The 25,119-nt window shown below is 44.7% G+C and overlaps 1 protein-coding gene across 2 annotated transcripts in view; it reads left to right on the forward strand.

Annotated features, from left to right (window-relative positions):
* The window catches only part of LOC147456189 (pentatricopeptide repeat-containing protein At5g27110-like), a 40,231-nt gene extending 15,328 nt beyond the window's left edge, over nucleotides 1–24,903 (forward strand). Inside the window, exon 2 of one of the 2 annotated variants that reach the window (XM_086514736.1) lies at nucleotides 23,833–24,903. The gene's annotated coding sequence lies outside the window, so the exon portion shown is untranslated. The remainder of the gene's footprint in view (nucleotides 1–23,832) is intronic. The other variant, XM_086514735.1, reaches the window with a different exon arrangement.
* The last annotated feature ends 216 nt before the right edge of the window (nucleotides 24,904–25,119 follow it).

The raw sequence follows: 25,119 nt of genomic DNA on the forward strand, positions 1-25,119 counted from the left end.
TTAACCAAGAACCACCTTCGGACTTTACCTTTCTTCGTATCGTTATGTGCCAAAATCTGTTCAGGAACAAGGATCTCCTCGTTTTCTTCCACTTCGGGTTGCTCATCAGGCTCCCCATCATCAGGCACATCACCCTTAACAGGTTTCAAGAGACTCACATGCAATGCATTGTGAATCCTCCAAGTATCTGGCAGTTTCAATCGGAAGGAGACATCATTTATCTTGTCAGTGATCTGGAAAGGTCCGTAGTATCGCATACTAAGCTTTGGAAAAAGCCTCTCCTTTCCCTTTTTCTTTCGTAGGCGTGCCTTCTCAAAAGTAAGAGCACCCAATCATCCTCCTTCAGTTTCAAGTCGCGACGATGGCGATCCGCTGCCTTTTTTTGTCGTTCTTGAGACTCTTGCAAAGTCTCGCGAACCTTGGCAAAAGCCGTATCCAAATCTCGCGAATATTCATCCGCTTCAAATATCTAATCTTTCGTGCTCAGGAAGGATGGAACCTTCACAGCACTTTCAACAATCTCACATGGCGTCTTCCCCGTCGAAGAGTGTATCGTGTTATTGTAGGCAAATTCCACCAAAGGTAAGTTCTTTTCCCATTGAGTCTTCTGATCCGAGGTACAAGACTTCAATAAATCTAAAATCACTGAATTGGCAATCTCAAATTGCCCGTCAGTCTGCAAGTGGAACGATGACGAGAACTGCAACCGCGTGCCAATGTTCTCCCAAATTGCCTTCCAAAACAAACTCATAAATTTGGGGTCTCTGTCGGAGACAATTGTCTCAGACGTGCCATGTAATCGGAAAATCATCGTGATCATTCTGTGTTCTTGGGAGATCAAAAATGAAATCCATGTAATACTTTCCCAGGGGTGGGTGGGTATGGGTAAAGGCTGTAACAATCCCTGTGCCTTATGCCTGTCAAACTTGACCTTCTGGCATACCAAGCACCTGCGCACAAACTCTTCCACATCCTTTTTGAGTCTCGGCCCAAAGAAGTATCTCTCTACCCCCTTCATGGTGGTAGCAATGCCGCGGTGACCCGTAAAAGGTGGACAGTGGCATTCAGTCATAACCCTTTCCCTCAACGGCTGTGTAACGCACAACATAGTCTTTTTCATCAAGTAGCCTTCCCGAAGGGAGTATCCAGCTACTGTCTCCCCATCCCGTATCCGTGTGAAAATATCTGCAAAATCTGTATCTGTGGCATACTGATCGACCATATCCTCGAAGCTCCTATGATGTATCGCGGAAACAGCCAGAACCAACGGTTTCCGAGAGAAAGCATCTGCCACCACATTCTTCTGTCCCTGCACATGGACAATCTGGAAGTGGAACTGTGACAAGATGTTCGCCCACCGCATCTGCTTTTCCGAAAGCTGCTTCTGTGACAAGAAGTAGCACAAACTTTGATGGTCTGTAAAGACAGTAAAATCCGCTCCGAGTAGGTAATGCCGCCACGGAGTAAGAGCATGGATAACCGCCAATAGCTCTTTCTCATAAATCTGTGCTGTCATCTTTGGCTTAGAGAACAAACGGCTCTCGTAAGCTATGACATGGCCTTCTTGCATCAAGACCGTACCCAGACTACGACCACAAGCATCACAATAATACTTCAAATGACTTCTGCAAGTCTAGCAAAGTCAAAACAGGTCCTGTAGTCGATTTCTCTTTCAATGTCCGAAAGGCAGTCACCTTTGTGGGTCTCCACGAAAAAGGTACTCCTTTCTGCGTCAAGGTATGCAAAGGGGAAGCAACCTTTGCAAACTTTCGTATGAACCGCCTGTAGTACGAACACAGTCCCAAGAAGCTTCTAACTTCATGGACATTCCTCAAATCGGGCCAATCACGGATAGTCTCTATCTTGGCCGGGTCCATTTGCACTCCAGCTGCTGACACAATGTGTCCCAAAAAGTGTATCTTTGGTAGGAAAAATTCACTTTTCTTTGCATTAATCACTAACGTGTGATCTCGTAATGCCTGAAAGACTTGAAGCAGATGATCTCTGTGTTCTGCCTCATTCTTGGAGAAAACAATGATGTTGTCAAAGAAAGTGCCAACAAATAGCCTGTACTCTCGAAAAATCCAGTCCATCATCCGGTTAAAAGTCGCAGGAGCATTGGTTAAGCCAAAAGGCATCACCAAAAACTCAAATAACCCAAAAGTCGTCTGAAAAGCTGTCTTGTAGACATCTCTTGGCGCTATCTTGATATGATGATATCCACTCTTCAAGTCAATCTTGCTAAAGCACGAGGATCCCTGTAACTTGTCGAGTATATCATCGATCCTAGGAATCGGAAATCTGTTCTTGATGGTGATTTCGTTGAGAGTGCTATAATCGATGCACATTCTCCAAGATCCGTCTTTCTTCAAAAACCAACAACACTGGAGAGCAATACGGTGAAGTACTAGGTTGGACAAGACCCTTTTCCAAGAGGTCTTTCACTGGGTTCATAATCTTTTCATTCTGTACTCGGCTCACACGGTAAGGTGACCGATTCGGTGGCGTGCTTCCAGGTATCAGATCAATGGTCTGACCTTCAGGCCCTCTGGAAAGCAATCGGCATGAGTGTGGAGAAAAATCTTGGCGTTCTTTTGATCAGGTCAAAACATATTCAACCTTTATCCATCGTTCAGTTCTCTCCCAAAAGAATGAGTAAGAAACTGAAGTTCATCAAGTACAATCTCTAAGCCCTTCATTTATCAAAGTCGCTTTCTTGGCCCGGTAGTCAACCACGGCGTAGTTCTTGTGGTACCAAGGGATCCTGAGTAGAACGTCACTCGCGTGCCCTGAACACCCCTGTCATTGCAAATGAAGTTTGCCAATGCTCGGTGTAATGGCAACATCCTATCTGGGTGCCAGTTGAACTACCTCTGCCTGTGGCGTCAGTCTGTCGCGCGCAATTCCAAATCGAGCCGCCAATTTCAAGTGAAAAGAAGTTGGCCTTGGCTCCTTCAAAAGAGCTTCCTGATCCTTCACTTTGCCCCAAAAGCGGCAAAGTTTGTACTTCCATTCATTAGATTCCGTGCAGGTCCCACGCCATGTGGTATCAGTTCTGCTTTTCTATCTGCCTTTTCTGCCACATTCCTCAGCTGCTCTTGAACTCTCAGACATGTCGTAGTCTTTATCATTCTGTTCTTTCTGTGCCTTTTTAGGGCACTTCGTGGAGATATGTCCATGTTCCCCGCATCCAAAGCACTTCCCCTCTCTGATGAAGCGAGTTCTCTCCTCAGGAGTAAGCTTGGGTCGTGCATCCTTTTTCTCTCGGTTGCTCTTTTTCTTTCTACTTTCATTCCCAGAAGTCTGTTCGGCTCGTTGTGTCATGGCCTCATCTATTGGGTAGGTAAGACTGCCAGAGTGAATGGCAAGGCCCCGCTTCGCATGACTCATCAACTCCTCAATAGAAGTTGACTTCTGTTCCAAGCAGTGATCTCGGATCTCTGTAGGTAGACCCAAGGTAAACCGCTCAATCTATTCTCTGAACGAGATCTTCTTGAATGAAGAGGCGGGTAGAAAGGAGCTCCAGAATCTTTGACAATAAGCATTGATTGTATCTTTCTTGGTCATCCGAAGATGGTTCCAAGCAGCTCGTACATCTCGTTCATATTCTTGCGTCAACCAAGAAGAAATAAAAAGCTTCTTAAATTTCAGCCATTTAACTGGCGCACTCCTGTTAAAAGAAGCGTGGACCACCGAGTACGAGCATTCCCCTTAAGGTAAGAGGTAGCTCTCCGAATCTTGGAGTGCTCTGAATAGCGTCCTCCCGCGAAAGCGATGTCAAACTGCTGTATAAAAGACAAAGCCTTCGAAGCATCTGAGTATCGTGAAAAGTATCAAACTTGATCGAGTGGCCACCTTCCTTAAACTCTCGGACTTTCTTGCTTTTATCTTCAAGAAAGTCATATTGGTTGGCTTTGTAAAAATTCTTCTTGTTCGCATAAAACTTTCCGTCATCGGAATCTGAGCTGTCTGTAGACGAGTCCTCAGTAGAACTGTCAGTCTCTGGGCGAGATGTAGCCTTCTTTGCCTTTTTCTTGCCCTTTCCGAAGCTTTGTTTCTTGCTTCGCTTTTTACCTTTTCTGTCTTCTTCGCTCGAATCCGAGGAGCTAGAAGAACTATCAGAAGAAGAAAAAGAAGAACTGGGTACTCCTTCAAATCGAACACGCTTCTTCTGTTTCTTTGCCTTGTCAAAAGTCGACCGACGACCCAAATAAGCTGGAAAGTCAGTGCTTTTCTTCTGCTTTTTTGCCGTGCTTTTTGGCTTTCTTTTGCGCATCAAAAAGCTGAGCAATCCGTGCATCAACCATGTTCTCCAGTTCCTTCTCCGTATATTTTCTTGGAGGCTGAAGGTTTCTTGAGAGCGGGTTTCGGGAGTGGTGTTGTGGTTCTTTGCCACTCCATCTGTACCTCTTCCAAAGAGGTCTGGTTCATATATTTTGCCATCTTCGGGTCCTTGGCAAAATTGAGCATCATCTTTGTTGCATCGCCGATCAATTGACGACGCTCCATCTCTTGCTGCTCCGCCTGAGTAGCCCGAGGCGGGCCATACTCTCTGTCTGAATCTTCGTTGTGATCCCAGCCCGCATCTCCAGATGCAGAGGGAGTCGACTGATCATTGCTTGAAGCCATAGGTGCCGCGGGAAAAAAACTTCAGGGATCGGATTTCCCGTAGAAGAGTAATCGGCCGTGCTCTGATACCACTGTAACAGACTTGGACACTCCCAAGTCAAGAATCAACCGCGACAGCACCAAATAACCACTTCAAAACAATTCACAGATCACAATAGATTTGCACTGGCCCGGCGGAGTTCCGTGCCTAGAGATATTGGCCCCAAAGACTAGCGCCCCTTTCGGTATTTCTTTTTGTATTAATCAATCATCAAAGTACAAGAGAGCGGTTAGGGTTTCACTCTCAGACTCTGCGTCCAGATGCTCTGAGAAGTGAGGCCCTCACCACTAATTTAAAGGTTACAAGGGATGCCCAAAAGCAGAGCCCCAAAAGCTTTTAAAATCAAAAGCATCAGTTCTCTCTCTCTCTTAGAGTCTTTTTCTCTTTTTTTTTTTAAAAGCAAAATTCGCGTCGCTCTTCATTTTCCATTTTTTTTTTTAATAGCCTCTGCGATTTCCGGAAATTAGGGTTTTTGCTGTCCGCCACGTCATCACTTTGTGACACGTACATTCTCTCTTACACCATAGAAAAAGTAGATATCCTCCACTGGCTGGCTTCTCCTGCTCAAACGGTATCAAATTGGAGCTTGACATTCAAAAGAAAAGTGTAAACCAACTCCGTCCCATACCACCTTTTCTAAAGATTAGGTTATTATTAAGCCAATGTTGCTTAGTTTGGAACTGCTTTTCCCCCAGCATCCTCTTCAACTTCTGCACTTTACCCACTCATACGAGTTTGTTACTCTTCTCCTGCTAGCTGTGGCTGACTCTCCCCAAATGTTACGGTTCACGTTGCCAAGAAGGTTATCTCTTTGTATACATACATAAATAGATACACATGTGTAGACATGTTGCACATTATATGTTTATATTTGTGTGTATTCACACACACACACACACACACACAGACGTGTCTGTGAGTGTACATATAGATATATGTACACAGATACATAAATGTGATACGAGTGTGAATAAGTGTATGTATATAGGTTTGAGAAGAAGATGATTTGACGAAATGTGAATGAGACTATAGGGATTGTTGTGGTTTTGGATGCTAGTAGTACAGGGAACTCAAGTTGATGTGAATCCATGGTTCATAATAAGGCATTAAAGTTTTAGAAGAAAGACAATTTATTATTAAGGTTGTAGCCAACTGCGCGGTTTTCAATTTTTCTCTGCCTACTTACATAGGACCCTCTCTATCTCTCCTAAAATTTGAGGTGCATTTTCCAAACTCTCTCTCTCTCTCTCTCCCTCTCTCTCTCTCTCTCTCCATGCAACTTCGTCAAAGTCTTCTGTTTCCCCAATCTTTTCATCCACATACTGATAATTTTCTTTGCTGCTTCGATAGTCGATTGCTGCAGTTTTGGACTCGATTATTCTGAGAAGAACAACTGCCTAAGTTATAATACCATTGTAACCTAAAATCACCTGACAAGGTGGTTTATCACTGCAAAAAAACACAATAGCGAAGTTTCACTCCCAAAAGAATTGGCTCTCAACCAGGTGCCCCTTGCAATATTTCTTTATTCATTGAACGAAGTACAAGTTACTATATGGCTGTGCCCGGTGAGAGTGAGGTAGTTTTCTCATTTTGGGGTGTGTATAGCCATGTGTAGTGCGGGTTTTGGCTCTATACACGGCCAGTGTTGTCTTGGGATATTTTATTCGAGGGTAAACTCCAACAAGTGAGAGGTTGCGCTCGTCGTGGAACTCCTACGCTGTGAGACAAAACTTCTTTTGCTTAGCATTGGAAAGATACTTCCTTTTTTTTCCGAGAAAAAGATCCTTCCATTAGTTAATAAAATTGTCCATAGGGCTACAACCGCCTCTGTTAGAGAGGGCTACATCAAAAAACAAGGGGAGACTCTCTCAGTGAGAAAACAGAATGTGTACAATGGGGGCTAAATCATGAGATGGGAGGAGGAAATAGCCACAGGTGGATGGTAGTGCCATCTGGGTGCACCTTGGACCATGTTGAAGAAAGGCCTTGGGTGCCAGAGTCTTAGGAACGCCTCTCTGCGCTCCCGCATGCGGTCGGAGCTGCCTTGGAGTCTCTCAAATTGACCCCTTAGAGTGTGAATCAGCTCCAACCAAAAATTACGAACAATCTTTGTCGGTGGAATAGGGCGAGCCTCGGAGATGCGGAAGCAGCGGGCCCGCCAAATGAACCACCTCTCTCTCATTGCATCACTCTTAGGGGGTAAGCTCTATGGCAGGCTGAAGTGTAGGTCGACCATCTGGGAGCTTCTGCCTCTAGAGGGGTGAGCCAATCAGCTTGTAGGCCTTAGCCAAAGCTTTAATGACAGGAGGATGCCCATGCTTTGATTTTCCATTTCCTCTAGGATTGTATAAAGTCTCTGTGATATCTGACACATGCTTTGCACCCCCCTCATACCTCATAGCTGGACGCTTTGAACCTAACCCTGAAAACTGGAGCGAGTCACCAAGAGTGCGGGATGGACCCCCTCTGCCATGGGACCCCAAGAAACATGAAACCTACTACCAACCAAGTGGCCACTTTGGGTACTAACCAAGGGGTTCCAAACAAGGGGCTCTCTCAAGCGCTCCTTCGTGAAAATGAGCTGATGCTGCTGTAGGCCACTCCTCAACTGCTCCTAAGACCTAAGCAGGTTCACAACAAAACGATCCTCTAACCTCCTTCTCAGACCAACTCTGTGCATCTCTGTAAAAATCCACCTGATGGAACGGCTCCAAAGGCCTCCTACATGAGGCACTCAAGCTCGAAATCGGTGAAGCAACAACTCCTTACAAGGCTCCTCCCCTCGAAGCAATCCTCTGACCACAAACTTCCAAGAAGGGATCTGCCTTGCTTTGTTGGGTCGATGACCCCTAGCCTACCCTGAGAACACGGTAAGGTGATGACCTGCCAGGCTACTTTGGCCTGTGCGAACTGTGTGTCGCACCGTGACCAAAGAAAATTCCTGATTAGCCTCTCCAGTTGGTTGACACAGGAGCTCGAGAAGATCCAGCAAGACGTGATGTACCACATAGTAGCCAACAACACCTGGTTGGCCACTACAACTCTACCTGCCAGAGAGAGCTGTGCCAAATTCCAATGCAACAACTTTCTCTTAATGGACAGGATGAGAGGAGCTGTCTCGGGGACAAGTCCAGGCCAACCTAATAGCCCAGATAGCGAATTGAAGTCCCTAGGGGAATCCACCTAAAACCCTCACTTGGCGACCAATGAGGCGTAGGAGCACTGCCAACCCAGAAAGCTATTGTCTTCCTCCAATTGATCACTGTTGGAATTAGGGTTGCTGGAAAACACACAGCTTGGAGAAGACGAAGGAAGCTCAAGACACACAATAGAGAGTGTATTACTTAGTGTGCAATGGAAAGATAGATAGCCCTAGATTGATGGGCGTATATACAATGCATGGGGAAAAGAACCTCGTAGTGAGGGAAAATATGTCCTGACGGTCCTAAGTGTGTTCACACACATCACTACCACATGTATATGGTAACAAATCCCCCCTGGGAGTGATGCGGTGAATGAGCTGGCACGTAGAGTATAGGGAAGTGCCATGCCTTAAGTATATTATCATTCCACAAAGGGGAGTAAGCCCAAAGCTTTGTGGAAAGCTTCAAACTTCTCATGAGACAATGCCTTTGTGAAAAGATCTACAAAGTTGTTTTGTGTTGGCACATAAGCCAAGCTGATCTCTTTTGCTGAGAGCCTCTCCCTGACATAGTGGTAATGCACCTCAATGTGCTTTGTGCGAGCATAAAAAACTGGGCTTCTCGCAACTGCCAATGTGCTTTGATTGTGAGTGCAGATAGTGTTGACAGTGTCGTGTCCAACACCCAAATCAGCCATAAGGCGTCTAAGCCATACACACTCAACCGTAGTTGTGAAGACAGTGTCGTGTCCAACACCCAAATCAGCCATAAGGCGTCTAAGCCATACACACTCAACCGTAGTTGTGAAGACTACCCTATACTTAGCCTCACAACTGGAAGTGGCATCAGTAGGTTGCTTCTTGCGCAACCATGATATGCATGAACTGCAGAGCATGAAAAACCACTTGTGGACACTCGTGTGTCAAAACAACCGGCCCAATTTGAGTTCGAAAAAGCATGTAAATCTGATTGCAATGATCCCCCCTTGGGATAAAACAAGCCAAGATGTAAAGCGCCACTCAAGTAGCGAAAAATCCTCTTGACAGTCTGCCAATGCTTAGACCCTGGGCTATGCATAAATCTGTTGACTTGTGAGATTGCAAACTGAATATCCGGCCTCGTGTTGCATACATAAATAAGGCAGCCAACGAGAGTTTGGTAAAGAGTGACATCGGTAGGATCATCAGCATCATGAAGATTCAACTTCAAACCTGTTTCCATGAGAGTGGCAATAGGTTTGCAATTCTCAAGTCCAAACTTACGTACTGTATACCTAAGTAATGATGCAACAACCCCAAATCTTTCATCTTGAAAGGAGCATTCAAATTAGCCTTAAATTCAGCAATATGTCTCTCATTTGGTCCAACGATCAACAAATCATCCACATAGAGAACCAATGAGAAGCACATCACCCTTACGCTTTGCATACAATATGCTTTTTGTTGGACTGTTACGAAAGCCTCATTTGACCAAATGAGTGTGAGCCTTCTGGGAGATTGCCTCAACCCATACAAAGCTTTCTTACATTTGCACACTTTATCTTCTGGCCCGCCGGTAATGACAAAACCACGAGGCTGCGTTACATAAACTTCCTCAAGTATGTCACCATTCAAGAAAGCAGTAACAGTGTCTGATTGATGTACATCCCAACCAAAGTGAGCTGCCAATGCACATAGAAAACGCACAGTAGTCATACGACAAGTGGGAGCAAAAGTCTCTTCATAATCTATGCCTTTTTGTTGTGCATAACCCTTTGCAACAAGTCGAGCCTTATAGCAATCAATCCAGTGTGACGTGAAATGTTTCGAGGTTTCGTGTGTTTTGGGGTTTCGAGGTTTCTGAAACGTTTCGTTTCGGAGCTCAAAGAAAACGAAACACAGGTTTCATTTTATATGTATGTTCTTATGATTAGACATTGAATACACATACAAATTCACTTGTAAAGACATGAAATACCAAAATCTAGATGTGAGACTTGAGTCACGAGTGTACAAGGTAAGTCAATAGCCAGTTGCAACAATGTGGAGGTAAAGACGAGGGGGCCATGGTGACGTGTAAGAGAGAGAGAGAGAGAGAGAGAGAGAGAGAGAGAGAGAGAGAGAGAGAGAGAGAGAGAGAGAGAGAGAGAGACATTATTCGATGTGCGTGAGGGTCAAAAAATCCATCGATTTTTTGAGGCGGCCTTTGTGCATGGCTTAAAAAATCCCCGAACAGATGGCTTGAGGTTAACTGGTCAAAAGGGGGCAAAAAAGAAAAAATCAACTCGTTTCGCACCTTTCGCCAAATCGTTTCGGCCGTTTCGCAGTTTCAAGGTTTCAGAGGGTTGAAACGGGTTTTTATGTCACCATGGATCAATCTCACCATCCGGCTTGCGTTGCAACTTGTAAACTCACTTTGTACCAATAGCCTTTTTGCTAGGAGGCAAATCACATAAAGTCCATGTGTCATCTTCTATGCATCATATTCTGATTGCATGGTAGTCATCCAATTTTCTGAATTCTGTGCTTCATCAAAAGACAGAGGTTCCTCAACATTGCATAAACTAGACACAGCCAAAGCATAACAATCTCATGCATAAGATGCATGGCGAGAACCTGAACGAGTACGACTAGACAAAGGTGCATCCAGTTTACTATCACGCAAAGTTTGCAACAGCCATGTAGGTATACCTCTAGCCTGCTCATTTTCAGCCCTTTCCTCATTAAGTACATCATGTACATCTGCATCAGTAATATGCTGATCTGTATTATTTTCAGAAACCCCCATAGGCTATACATTTGCCTCATTGGAATTTACGTTCGAACTTCCACCACTGAAAAGAGGCAACAAAGTGTCATAAATGTTCTGTGAGCTTACATGATTGTCTCTAGTACATGACAGTAACGGTTGAACAGAATCTTCCACAAACACAACATCCCGTGAGACCAAGATACGCTTTGATTGCGGATGATACAACCTGTAATCTTTGCTTTCAGCACTATAACCAACAAAAATGCATTTGACAGCCTTATCATCCAATTTTCTGCGTTGCATTTGTGGCACCAAAGAATAAGCCAAACAACCAAAAACGCGCATGTGATCAATAGAAGGCTTTCTATCATGCCATGCTTCATAAGGAGTCATAGATTGCAAAGCTTTCGTAGGACACCTACTAAGTACATAAATGGCACACATAATAGCCTCAAGCCAAAACGAATGTGGCAAAGCTTGACTCTTGACCATACATCTTGCCATTTTGTAAGAGACCTGTTTTTCCTCTCAACAACACCATTTTGCTGAGGTGTATACGGAACAGTGCATTGGTGTTTTATCCCACAACTCGCCAGAAATGCATTAAATTCATGAGACATATACTCCCCCTCTCGATTGGAATGGAGGGTGTCCATAGTACATTTCGAGACATTTTCAGCCATAGCCAAAAATTGCTTGAAGCACAAAAACACTTTGGACTTTGCCTTAAGCGGATACACCCATGGATGCTTGGAGTAATCATCAATGAAAGTCATGGAGTAAAGGTAATTGCCCAAGGACGGAGTTTGCATGGGCCCACAAACATCACTATGTACAAGTTGCAACCTGCATGTGGCCCTAACTGAACCATCCTTTGGAAACTTTGGCGGTGCATCTTACCCAAAATACAAAGAGAGGTGCCTCAACAGGCAGCAAAGAAGCAACCTATATCAGATTTCTGCAAACGCAGCAAACTGGCAAATTCAAATGCCCAAAACGTGCAGGCCAAAGTTTTGCATCCGACATAGCCTTAGAATCCACAACTGCATTTGCAAAATTCTGCCCACACTTGTCATACAAAGTGAGCTTATACACCTCACGACATAAAATGCCTGATGCAACAATCTCTTCACCAAAACTGAGATGGTGTACTGTACATCTGTTATGCCACAAATTTTACAACAAGACCAAGTCTAGCAAGTGCAAATACAGACAACGCAATCAATGCATGAGCTTGCACATCTTTTACATCCCAACGAGCTTGCTCAGCCGTAGGCAAAACAACTATGGCAACAACAACCTTGCCACCAAAACCTACAACATCCTCAACATCGCCTACATCCTCTGAACCAGGACGTACATCAATATCCTGCACAATGTTCCAAACGCCCTTTGACACTACAAACAAATTGCATCATATAAGCCCACATAGGATAATTGTCCCCATCCAATCTATCCTCAACAACAAATATCTTGAACACATCTGTGTTATTGTCAGCCATAGTAAATGCTGCACCTGATGTGAAAACTGCTCGAAAAGAGGAGAAACAATGCGGGAACAACACGTGCTATATAGCACAAACCGTAGAAGATTGTAAGGACCTGTTATGCCGAAAACGACACTGACAAAAATTCTGCACAAAATGATGGAATAGCTTGCGCAGTACCGTTAGTAGTGGAAATTGGAGAAAGTGAGTAGGCGTATGCTAGAGTTTCTGGTGACTAAGGCCGGGAGGACGCAACCTGCTCTGATACCAATTGTTGGAATTAGGGTTGCAGGAAAAAACACAGCTTGGAGAAGATGAAGAAAGCTCAAGGCATACAACAGAGAGTGTATTACTTAGTGTGCAATGGAAAGATAAATAGCCCTAGAGTGATGGGCGTATATCCAATGCACGGGGGAAAAAACCTCCTAATGAGGGAAAAAATCCCCTGGTGGTCCAAAGTGTGTTCAGACACATCACTACCACATGTATATGGTAACAATCAGTGTGCCTGATGCACAACAAAACACCTCAAGAGCCTACTCACATCGATGCAGATTGGCCTCCTGGCCCTCAAGTACAAGACTAAGTGGTCGGCAAACTTAGCGTCCAGTAGCTCGTCTCCCCTAACAGGGAGCTCTAAACCACCCAAGCCAACCTGCTGTGAAGTCAAAAATTTATCACAAAATGATGACGTGGTAGACAGCCCGGACACGCGCAAGTGACGTAGCAATGTACGTCAGGCTGACGTGGCAGACTGTACAGTCAGTTCCGTAATTCGCACAAACAACTGTACAGATTTTCGCTTTTTGCGCTGCTGTCTTAAACTGGTGACGTGGCACCCTAATAAGTGTTAAGACTTACATCACTCTGCTGCTTCACAGGTCTTGGGCATACTTGTACGGCTAGTATGTCTCCAGGCTGCTGGCCACCCATAGTCTAGGTTGCTCCTGGTCCGACTGCCCGAGTTTGGGACCGACCGCCCACTTTTGTCCGGGCGCCCACATATATTTCTATATGTCATTTTTCTGTCGTGTCGTGGGGATTTTTATCAGGCCTTGCCCTACCTCCCCTTGGGCACCTATTTATGGGGCCAGGGGGGTACCCACTTCCACATCTCTCATCTCACAAAGGTCACACATCTGATCATTGTACAGGTCTTCTGCTCATGCTAGTCATGGGGGGACTGATCGCCCCCTCTTCACCATCTCTAGCGTTTGTGTCTAGTGTCTCTCCTCTCCTCTCTCTCACGCTTCCGCACACGGGCACTCTTACATGGTATCAGATGCCGGTTCACATGGTATCAGCAGCTTCAAGCTCTCCATGGGACCAACGCTTCATCACCTGCAAAGGTTTTTGGCGGTTTTATTGGTCACTTTGTGTCGTTGACACCTTCCACAAGTTGCTGGGCACCTAGGGTACCCATCAAGCCTTTGTTTTTTCAACAAACAGAAGGTTTTTGGTGCCAAAAAGTGTAGCAAAAGTGGGCTGCAAATTGACATGCGTTTCTGCAGTAGGAGGGTAGCGCTCAGTTTCTGGACCTTGGATCTCGCCACCACCTACCCGGCTTTGCATCTGGTGCATTGCCGGCGAGTATCCTCTCCGTCCTCATCAGATTTCAGCCATTACTCCATGCTGTTTTCTCTGCTTTCAGCCCTCCGACGGACATGCACACAAAGAGTAACCTTCCCTACACCCTCTGCACCGCTCTGGATCCTGCCTAGAGCGTATGAGCATGCTGAAAATCGCTGGACAGCAGCGTTTTCATCACCTCGCTGTTGCGTTTTTGGGTGGAAAGTAGCCTCTTGGCTTGTGTTTTTCACAGAGGATGAAGTTACCTCCTGCCAGGACACCATCCGGTGGTGGTCTGTGCGGTCTCTTAGTGACTGCTGCAGTACACGGTAGTTTCGACATCGGCTTGATCACCTACGAACGTACGATCCTTGGGAGGTCCATTCATTCCAGCCATCATTCGGCGGTTGCACACTCCAGAGGGGGTGGTGACTTGTGGTTTGCTATGGACACACCTATGCACTCATCAAAGGAGTTCACACGAGATATGGCCATGCTCATGGCATAAAAAGGGATTCTGACATTCCCAGAGAAGACACCACTATCTTGGGTGGATAGACACTTACCACTTGACCTCGACACATCAGATCACTTGCTTACACAAGAGCACCTACATGGACTTAGGGAGAGGATTTTGGATCTCTCCTTGGACAGGTTCATTGCTTGGATCTACAGACTGGAGTGGGACTTCAGTGCTTTAGACTCTCTAGGAGAGTTTACCCGCAAGATGCGGGAGATCAGGCATCATCACGCGACTACATCCGGAGTCACCTGGAGCTTGGCTTGGATGGTAGTGCAGTTGCTCTTCTACACTCCTGATCATTCGGATTGCTACCTTCATAGTTGCTTACACTCACCCTCGGGAACCTTACAACAGACTTATCCCCCGACCTGGGCAGTAGGCCACTCCCAGCTCCCACTCCCAGCTCATTCAACCGAGATGCGGTTTGGTGGCGTTGGTGCGGATTCTGTTTTGGTTGACATTCGAAGATAGTACAAAGTACCTCTCTTAGACCCTTTTGCAACAAGCATAGAGCCCTTAAGCAACTTCCATGAACCCCCAGCAAAGATGGTAGTATAACCATGTGCATCTAACTGGCCAACAGATAGCAAACTTTTCTTAATGCCTGGTACAAACCTGACATCATTCAACACAAGATCTTGACCATTGTTAAGAGCCAAACGCATAGTACCCATTCCCTCAATATTGCAAGCAAAATTATCACCAAGGTACACCTTGCCATAATTGCTTGCAATATATGTAGCAAAACACTCCAAAGATGGAGTCACATGGAATGAAGCACCAGAATCCACTATCCATGACTGGGATAGGCCATCATTAGCACTGAGCAATGCATCAATGACATCTTTCTTCGAGATAAGCATGTCTTCTGTATTAGCTATCACCAAATCATAGGGGCATGAAGCCGCAACCAAGATTTCCTCAACGTCTGACAACTCCTCAATGACCACACTAGAGGATACATTTGCATTCTCAGCATCCCTGGAGGAATCACCTGTTGATTTTTCCCCTTTCTTCTCATCTTTCTTCTTCTTATCTTACGTTTCCTTCTTCTTTTCCTTCTCTTTCTTGAAATACCTGCAATCGGGTTTCTTGTGACCCTTTCTGCCACATTGATAACAAGTGACATCCTTATCCTTTGTCTTGCTCTTCTATTTTGAGTCCTGTTGCCCGCATCACGCTTTTGATTTCTACCTCTTGCATTGTAAGCAGAACTGCCACCTTTCCCACTAGATTTGCGTTTAATCTCTTCATTGAGAATAGACCCTCTCACACCGTTATACGTGAGGGTGGGACTGTTGCTCAAGGAGACAACCAAGGTTTCCCAAGTATCTGGCAATGTCATAAGCAAGAAAATAGCTTTCAGCTTATCATCGAATTGCTGAAGCCCACTGTCCTGCAACTGACTCAACACACCTGTAAAAGCACTTAAATGCTCAGAAGCTGACTTCGAGTTATCAAGCTGCATATTCACCAACTTTCGCATCAAATACACTTGGTTCACGGGCGTGGTGTTTTCATAATTGGACTTTAGCTTTTGCCATATTGCATAAGCAGAGTCCAAACGCTTGATGTCCATCAAAATGTCATCATTGATAGCCATTTTGATGTAGGCCATAGCCTTCTTATTCAACCTGGCCCACTCTTCGTCAGACAAAATTGGCGGCTTATTCTCTTCCAATGCATCTTCACAATCCTTTAAGAAAAGAATACCTTGCATGCGTTCTTGCCAGAGGTCGAAGCCTTGACCATCGAACCGTTTGATTTCCATCAAACTTTTAGTGTCAGATGCGGAAGAGGAAGAAGCCATTTTAATTCAACCACAAGTGTGTATACAAGAGAGATGCTTTAGGCTGAAAATTTCAGCAAATAGGAGCAACCACAAGACTTTGCATATGATAGACCACAATTTCTTTACATGAAACTGTCCAAATCTGAAATTTCAGCTGAAAAGTGCAATTTCAAGCACCTGTACTCAGCTTTTCACTCAATTTATCGCGATAAACATCAATACATGTGATCCCACAACTTTGGTACACGTGCGTATTGCTGTTTTGACCTGTTATAACCTGTAAATCACCTGTTTTGACCTGAAAACAACTTTTTTTGGACTGTTTTGGTGATCTTTTCGACTCCGGAAGTAAGGGGCTTCGCGATGGAAGCGAAATTGATCGCGGGAGAGCAATTTTAACTCGCTGTCCAGCAGACTGTGCAGGGCTATTTTGAAACCCTAGGGCTCTGATACTAGTTGAAAGCGCGAAGCAGAAGGTACCGGTAGGTGCGCGTCGCGATGTAGTGCAGGAATGGGGCAAGAAGCAGCAGGCGGAGTGCAGCAGAGAGGAAGCGCTAGGGATCGAAGCAAGGAGAGAGAGAGAGAGCTCACGTTTTTGGGGAAAACTCAATAAGTGAGTTTTTGGTTTTCTCACTTTTATTATAAGTGACTTTAAAAAAATGTATTCAGGTTCACATTGAACCTGGACAAAGTATAAAAATATACAAAACGGGGTTATTTAGGCCTTTAACCCAACAAGAAGGTCTCTCTTAAGGAACAGATTGAGCGGCTTTGTTGCGGACTCCCTACAGAGATCCGAGACTACTTCCAAGAACAAAAGTCAAATTCCATCCAAGAATCAATGGGTCATGTGAAACGGGGTTTCTCGATACATACCCCACTGAGGAGATCTTGACTCAAAGAACCCGACAGACCTCCAACAATGAAAGTAGAAAGAAAAAGAGTTCCCAAGAAGAGAAAGATAAGGATACACGACCCCGACTGACTCTTCGAGAAAGGGCTAACTATATCAAAGAGGGGAAGTGTTTTGGTTGCAAGGAGCAAGGGCATATCTCCGCAAAGTGCCCCAAAAAGGCACCGCAAGGACCGACTGAAGATAGGCCAGAGAGTTCGAGAGCAGCAGGGGAATGTGGTAGAAAAGGCAAGATGGAAGCAGGACTGGTACCAAATTGCATGGATACTTACCCAAGCCTGATTGATGAAAGTACATAACTTTGCCTAGCTTGGGGCAAAGTGAAAGATCAAGAAGCCCCGATTTTCTTGTTGATGGAGGAGCCAAGGCCAACTTCATTTCACTTGAATTGGCGGCGTGGCTCGAGATTACACCCGATAGGATGGGACCACCATTAGAGGTAGTTCTAGCGGCATCCAGACGGGACATAGCCATTACACTTGTCATTGGCAAACTTCGGTTGCATTGTCAGGGGTATTTAGGGCACGAGGACTTCTACATCATGCCTTTGGAAGGCTGTGACGTCCTCCTAGGAGTCCCTTGGTACCATACGAACAACGCCGTGGTCGACTATCGGGCAAAGAAAGCAACCTTGATGAATGAAAAGGGTCGAAAAATTGTACTTGATGTAAAGCTGAAGGGCGAGTCTGTCCATATTGTATCGGTTTTGGCCATTTCCAAATTAATGAAATCCAGTCTCTTTGTTTACTCGATCTACTTGAAAGAGTTAAACTATGAACACAGAACAAACATGTCTGAACTTGATAAAGAACGCCAAGATTTTCTCCACACACATGCTGATTGCTTCTCAAAGGACTTGCCAGGCGAGTTACCCCCATCTCGTCCTGAGGATCACACCATTGATTTGATTCCTGGAAGCACACCACCAAACCGGCCACCTTATCGTGTTAGCCGAGCCTAGAATGAAGAGATCATGAACCAAGTGAAAGACCTTCTGGAAAAGGGTCTTATCTAGCGTAGTACTTCACCCTACTGCTCTCCGGTGTTGTTGGTTTTAAAGAAAGTCGGATCTTGGAGAATGTGCTTTGATTACAGAGTATAGATCATTTGTCGGCACTTTCTTTGATGACATTATAGTCTTCTCCAAGGATGAAGCAAAACATAGACACCATCTGCTACATGTCTTTCAGGCATTGTGGGATCACAAGCTAGTTATCAATGCCAAAAAGATTGATTTTTTCTTGCCAGAGATGCACTTTTTGGGACACATTCTCTCAGCAAGCAGGAGTACAGATGAACCCGGCCAAGATTGACACTATACGTGATTTGCCAGATTTGAAGAATGTTCAAGTTAGAAGTTTCTTGGGCTTGTGTTCTTACTACCGGTGGTTCATTCGAAAGTTTGCAGAGGTGTCAAACCGGCAATTAAGAAACCTCCTACTCCAAGGATGTTCACTGAAGAAGAACTCCAGGACTTAAATCAATCAGTTTCTGGACACGAAGAAGCCATCGAAGAAGCGCAATAAGGGGACTGACTACCCCGGTTACTTGGGCTGTCAATCTTCTTTTGCATATGCACTAAAATAGAAGAAGCATGTGTGTTTCGATGGACTACCCAATTCTTCTTCCTCTTCTTCCGACAGTTATTCTAGTTCCGACTCAAGCAAGGAGGACAGAAAGGGGAGTAAAAGATCAGGAAGCCCTCATCTTCTTTGATGGAGGAGCCAAGGCCAACTTCATTTCACCTGAATTGGAGGCTTAACTCGAGATTACACTCGACAAGATGGGGCCACTGACGGAGGCAGTTCTAGTGGCGCAAGGACGGGATGTAGCCATTACGCCTGTTATTGGCAAACTTCGTCTGCATGGTCAGGGGTATTTAGGGCACGAGGACTTTTACATCATGCCTTTGAAAGGGTGTGACGTCCTCCTAGGAATCCCTTGGTACGGTAATAACAATGCCATGGTCGACTATCGGGCCAAGAAACCGACCTTGACTAATGAGAAGGGCAAGAAAATTGTACTTGATGTGAAATTGAAGGGCGAGTCCGTCCCTATTGTATCAGCTTCGGCCATTTCAAAATTAACGAAATCCAGTCTTTTTGTTTACTCGATCTATTTGAAAGAGTTGAATAATGAACAATGAACGAACATGTCTGAGTTGGACAAAGAACGACAGGAATTTCTGCACACATGTTGAAATTTTCTCAGAAGGCCTGCCAGGTGAGTTACCTCCATTTCGTTGTGAGGACCACACTATTGATCTGATTCCTGGAACCACACCACTGAACTGGCCACCTTACTGTGTTAGCCGAGCCCAGAATGAAGAAATCATGAACCAAGTGAAAGACCTTGAAAAGGGTCTCATCCAGCCTAGTACTTCACCTTACTGTTCTCTGGTTTTATTGGTACTAAAGCAAGGCGGATCTTGAAGAATGTGCATTGACTATAGAGCTCTCAATAAAATTACCATAAAAAATAGATTCCCGATTCCAAGGATTGATGATATTCTTGACAGACTTCAGGGATCCTCTTGTTTCGGTATGATTGATTTGAAAAGCGGATATCATCAGATTAGAATCGCTCTAGGAGATGTCTACAAGATAGCCTTTTGGACAAGCTTTGATTTATCCGAATTTTTGGTAATGCCTTTCGGAATTACCAATGCTCCAACAACTTTCATTCGAATGATTGGATAGGATTTTCTGAGAGCATCGATCTTTTGTGGGCACTTTCTTTGATGATATTATAGTTTTCTCCAAGGATGAAGCAGAGGATCGACACCATTTGCTACAGGTCTTTCAGGCATTGCGTGATCACAGATTGGTTATTAATGCCAAAAAGAGCGAGTTTTTCTCGCCAGACATACATTTCCTCGGACACATCGTCTCAGCAGCAGGAGTACAAATGAACTCGGTCAAAATTGAGACAATTCGCTATTGGCCTGACGAAGTTAGAAGCTTTTTGGGCTTGTGTTCTTACTACCGGCGGTTCATTCAAATGTTTGCAAAGATAGCTTCGCCTTTGCACTTATTGAATCAGAAAGGAGTCCCTTTCTTGTGGGGACCGGCAGAGGTGACTGCTTTTCAGTCACTTAAGGAAAAACTGACTACTGGTCCAGTATTGGCTTTGCCAGACTTGCAAAAGCCATTTGACGTTTATTGTGATGCTTGTGGTCGTAGTCTGGGAGCGGTCTTGATGCAAGAAGGCCATGTGATTGCTTATGAAAGCAGAATGTTTTCAAGGCCAAAATTGGTAGCACAGATTTATGAGAAAGAGCTATTGGCAGTGATCCATGCTCTTACACAATGGCGACATAATTTACTCGGAGCCGATTTCATGGTCTTTACTGATCATCAGAGTCTACGCTACTTCTTGTCACAGAAGCAGCTTTCGGAAAAGCAGACGTGGTGGGCTAAACATCTTGTCACAGTTTCACTTCGAGATTGTCCATGTTTAGGGACAGAAAAACTTAGTGGCGGTCTCGGAAGCCCCTTGTTTTGGCTATTTCCGCGATACATCACAGAAGCTTCGAGGATATGGTTGACCAGTACGCCACCGATTCTGAATTTACTGATGTTTTTACTCGGATACAGAATGAGGAGATATTCCATACGGGATGGCTACTTGATGAAGAAAACAATGTTGTGTGTTACACAGCCTTTGAGGGAAAAGGTTTTAACAGAGTGCCACTGTCCACCATTTACGGGTCACCGTGGCATCGACACCACCTTAAAGGGGGTGGAGCGTTATTTCTTTTGGCCGAGACTAAAAAAGGATGTGGACGACTTTGTTTGCAGTTGTTTAGTATGCCAAAAGGTCAAGTTTGAAAGGCATAAGGCACAAGGATTATTACAACCTTTACTATTCCAACCCGCCCTTGGGAAAGTATTGCAATGGATGGCATTTGGACTGTCATGGACAGATTTAGCAAGCAATCTCACTTCATTCCAGTGAAGAAAACAATCAAGCCAGACCATTTAGCGAGACTGTTCATTGCACACATTTTTTGGTTACATGGCATGCTTGAGACAATCGTCTCTGACAGAGATCCACGATTCACAAGTTTGTTTTGGAGGGCTATTTGGGAGAACATTGGCACACAGTTGCAGTTCTCGTCATCTTTCCACCCGTAGACAGATGGGCAATTTGAGATCGCAAATTCAGTTGTTTTGGATTTGTTGAAGTCTTATATCTCTGATCAAAAGACTCAATGGGATTTTTTTTTGCCTTTGATGGAATTAACTATTTAGGAGAACATTGGCACACGGTTGCAGCTCTCGTCATCTTTCCGCCCACAGAGATATGGCAATCTGAGATCGCAAATTCAGTTGTTTTGGATTTGCTGAAGTCTTAAATCTCTGATCGGAAGACTCAATGGGATTTTTTTTTGCCTTTGGTGGAATTTGCCTACAATAACATGGTTCAATCTTTGACAGGGAAGGCGCCATTTGAGATAATTGAAGGTGCTAAGAAGGTTCCACCCTTTCTCAACACTAAAGACAAGATTTTTGAAGCCGATCAGTACACGAGGGACCCGGACACTGCTTTTGCTAAGGTCCGTGAGGCTCTAGAGAAATCTCAAGTACGACACAAGAAGGCAGCAAAGCGACATCGACGAGACTTGAAACTAAAGGAAGACGATTGGGTGCTCTTACATTTTGAAAAGGCACGCCTAAGGAAACGGAAGGGAAAGGAACTGCTTTTTCCAAAGCTTAGCATGAGGTATTATGGCCCTTTCCAGATTAAAGAAAAGATAAAATGATGTCTCCTTTCGACTCAAGCTGCCACATACTTGGAAGATTCACAATGCATTACATGTGAGTCTCTTGAAACCTTTTAAAGGTGAGGTGCCAGTTGATGGGGAGCCTGATGAGCAATCGGAAGTGGAAGAGAGCGAGGAGACACTCGTTCTTGAACAAATTTTGGCACACAAGGAAAGAAAAGTGAAAGGTAAAGTGATTGGCGGTTCTTAGTTAAATTCAAGAACTATCTGGCATTAGATGCAAAGTGGATGGAGGAGGACCTAGCAGATACTCAGATTTTGGAACTTTACCTTGCTATTTGTGAACAGATAACGGGATTCAGAATGAGACCTGATTTTGGAGGAGTGATAGCTCTGGAATGAACCTGATATCGAATTATGACGTTTGAATCACGAATGATTCAATGGAACTGTCGTGAGCACATCAAGAGTTCCTACGGGATGTAGCTAGAACTAAATGATTGGACCACCCTGTTCATTATGAACTTAGTGACGATTGGGATCTCCTGAAATGATTACTCGCACACGACAGTACTTGAGTATAGATGGAATGATCACTCGCAATGACAGTGCTTGAGTGCAGAAATCTATGGACATGATCGTAATATGGGATTAGTCAATCCGACATCATTGAGATCTGGATAGATCTAGATGGATTGCTAAATATGTTACCAGGAATCATGGTCCTAATCAGAACGGAATCCATGGGCGTGATCGCGATATGGGATTAGTTAATTAGCATCAATGAGGTCCGCTGCGGATCTAGATGCGATTGCTAAATACGTCACCAGGAATCACGGTCCTAGATTCTATGTGATGTGATCTGACTGTGATATGATGTGACTGTCGTCTTTGTACAAGTGCTAGATTTGTGTCGTTTAGTGTGTCGGTACTTAGAGTCAGTGTCTACAGAACCGGTTTATGGCTTATGTCTGATTTTGCAGGCATGATTGAGGGCGATTACAATTCTTTCAAGAGGGGGGTATGTCACAAACTGACGATGTGGTGGTACTGCCAGGCACATAACAATGACGTGGCAGCCTGCACGACAGCTTGCTAACATGGTAGAAGCGGACAAACGATAACATGGTAGTAGTACGGATTTCTGTAATTTGCGCTACTTGCTTTTTGGACCAGATTTTTGAGTAGTTGCTTTTGGGACTGTTTGCTTTTGGATGTATAAGCTTTTGGGGCTCTGCTTTTGGCATCCCTTGTAAGAATAAAAGGACCCTTAGGGGCCTCACTCTTTAGAGCATGTGAAACGCAGAGTCTGAGAGCAGAGGACCCCTTTGAGAGTTGTACTTTGCTCAAGCATTAATATAATAAAGAAATACCGAAAGGGGTGCCAGGTTTTGGGGCCAATACCTCTGGGCACGGAACTACACCGGGTCGTGTCGACTCAACTTTCAAAGTTGTGAATTATGTTAAGTGATTCTCTTGTGTGCCGTGGTGAATTCTCTGCTCGGGGTGCCCAAGACTGACAATCTCTCATGGGTAGACTGTCAGAGTGAGAGTCCATATTTAAAGGCCCTTGGCAGTTTACATGAAAAGCATAAGTTCTAAAAACATCTGGTCCAAAAGCTGGCAGCGCTAAAAACAGTCGGCGCTTTTTGCAGGTGTCCGTACTGCCACATCTACAGGCTGTCAGTGCGTTTTTTCGGGTATTTGTACAGTATGCCACGTCATCAACATCTCAGCACGTTTTGTGGGGGCTACGTACAACAGTGCCACGTCATCCTTCTTTTATGCTGGGTTATACTGTGGGTCTTGCTTAAGTTCTAGGGACTTGGGCCCCATCAGACGGGGTCCTATAAGTTGGTGGGAACATCTCTAAAATTAGGCCCACTCGACAAGGACTTGTAAGTTGGTGAAAACTTCTTCTGCTTCTTCTTCTTAGGGTTTAGGCCCCTTAGCCGGGATTTGTAGGTAAGCTCAGGTCTTCAGTTTTTTGTGATAGAGAGGCCATAGGGTGCCACTTTCGCAAATCAGCCACGTAAACGACGACTTTGTGGAATGACTCAGTGGAAGAGCGTGGTTGTCGAGTTGTATCTTCAACTTTGATCTTATGGAATAAAGAACTACCACAAGGGGTACCTTACCTATTTGAGGGACTCCGGCACTGTGTCTCGTGTCCTTGTTCTCTCTCTTTTCAAGTCGAAGTGTTTGCTTTTCTGGTTCAGTTTGGTGTTGTTGCAGTGTTTCTACCGCCTTGTCAAGGTTACTCGTTGGTTATAGTAGTATGGCAGCTCAGGCGATTATTCTTCTTAGAGCAATCAGTCCAGAACTGCATCGATCTACTGTGGAATCAACATCTCCTCATCTTCAGGGGTAGGAAGAGGATTAACCGTATAAGAGGAAGAGATTGTGGCAACAGAAGACTTTTGACGAAGTTGCAAAGTTGAAGTGGACGCTAGGAAAAAGCAGTTCTAGGTGGAGGGAGCAATGTCTACTTCCAGAGCCAGAGAAGGACAGAAAAGCAGTCGTTGATTTGTACTACAGTGTCTGACCATGGGGGAAGGCAAGAAAGTAGAGGACAGAAAAGCAAAGAAAGCCAAGGCACGAACAAATTTTTTGTCTCAGAAGATATGGTAAAAGGGATTGTCAAGATTTCTTGAAAAGTTGCAATTGGCAAGAACTTTCTGGAAAAGATTCAGAGAGGATTCTTCTCAGCTACTATTGAAAGGAGCTGTGGAGTCGGAAGTTTGGATTGGAGGGGGATCACTTGACAGTCCTCAATGGAAAAGACCTTGTCTCAGAATCGATAGAAGTGAGGAGCTTCTTTGTGTAGAGCTCATCAGGAATTCAGCAATTGAGTCTGGTGCAGTGCCTGCTACATAAGGAAAGCAACTCCATTCGCCATAACAGGTCAACCGGATTGGAACGGACAGTTTTATGGTTGAGCTTCATGCCCACCACGATGGTCATGGCTTTGATCCCAGTGTGAGCATCGGGTAAGCAACGTTCATAGCCAAGGCCCCCGAAGGGGCTCCCTCGAGCCCTCCTAAAACCCATAAGCTAGAGTCTCTAACAGTATGAGAACATCCGCTATGTGCCTCCTGGTCCTCCTCCATTGTGCTCAATTTCCGGTACAAAAAGCTCACGTTTCTGGAAAGCCTCCAAGGAGATTTTCCTAAGCCAAGCTATGGGAGACTTCCTTGAAGGAAACCTTTGGCAAAGCGCAGTTTTTGTTTTGTATGCAGTGGCCTGATGGCGAAGCTGTTGTAGTCAAAACAGCATGAAACTTGTTATATGCTTATATACAGGTGGAAAAGCTTTTATAATGCTTCAAGGTTTTAAGGCTTTCTATCACCTTGGTGTGAGCACTTGTTAGGGCAGAGCAAAGAAAGGATTACGTACTTGATGGGGAGTAAAAAGACCAAAATATTGTTGTTGACAATGTGGAGAAGGTGGATGATGAGAGAGAGAGAGAGAGAGAGAGAGAGAGAGAGAGAGAGAGACTTTTGAATCAACCAACCAACCTTGGCAATAAATTAGTGATTGACAATGGGGGCTTGGGTGCTCCTT

This window comes from Adiantum capillus-veneris, chromosome 6 (assembly GCF_014529385.1).
Source record: "Adiantum capillus-veneris isolate H3 chromosome 6, ASM1452938v2, whole genome shotgun sequence".
NCBI classification, from domain to species: domain Eukaryota; kingdom Viridiplantae; phylum Streptophyta; class Polypodiopsida; order Polypodiales; family Pteridaceae; genus Adiantum; species Adiantum capillus-veneris.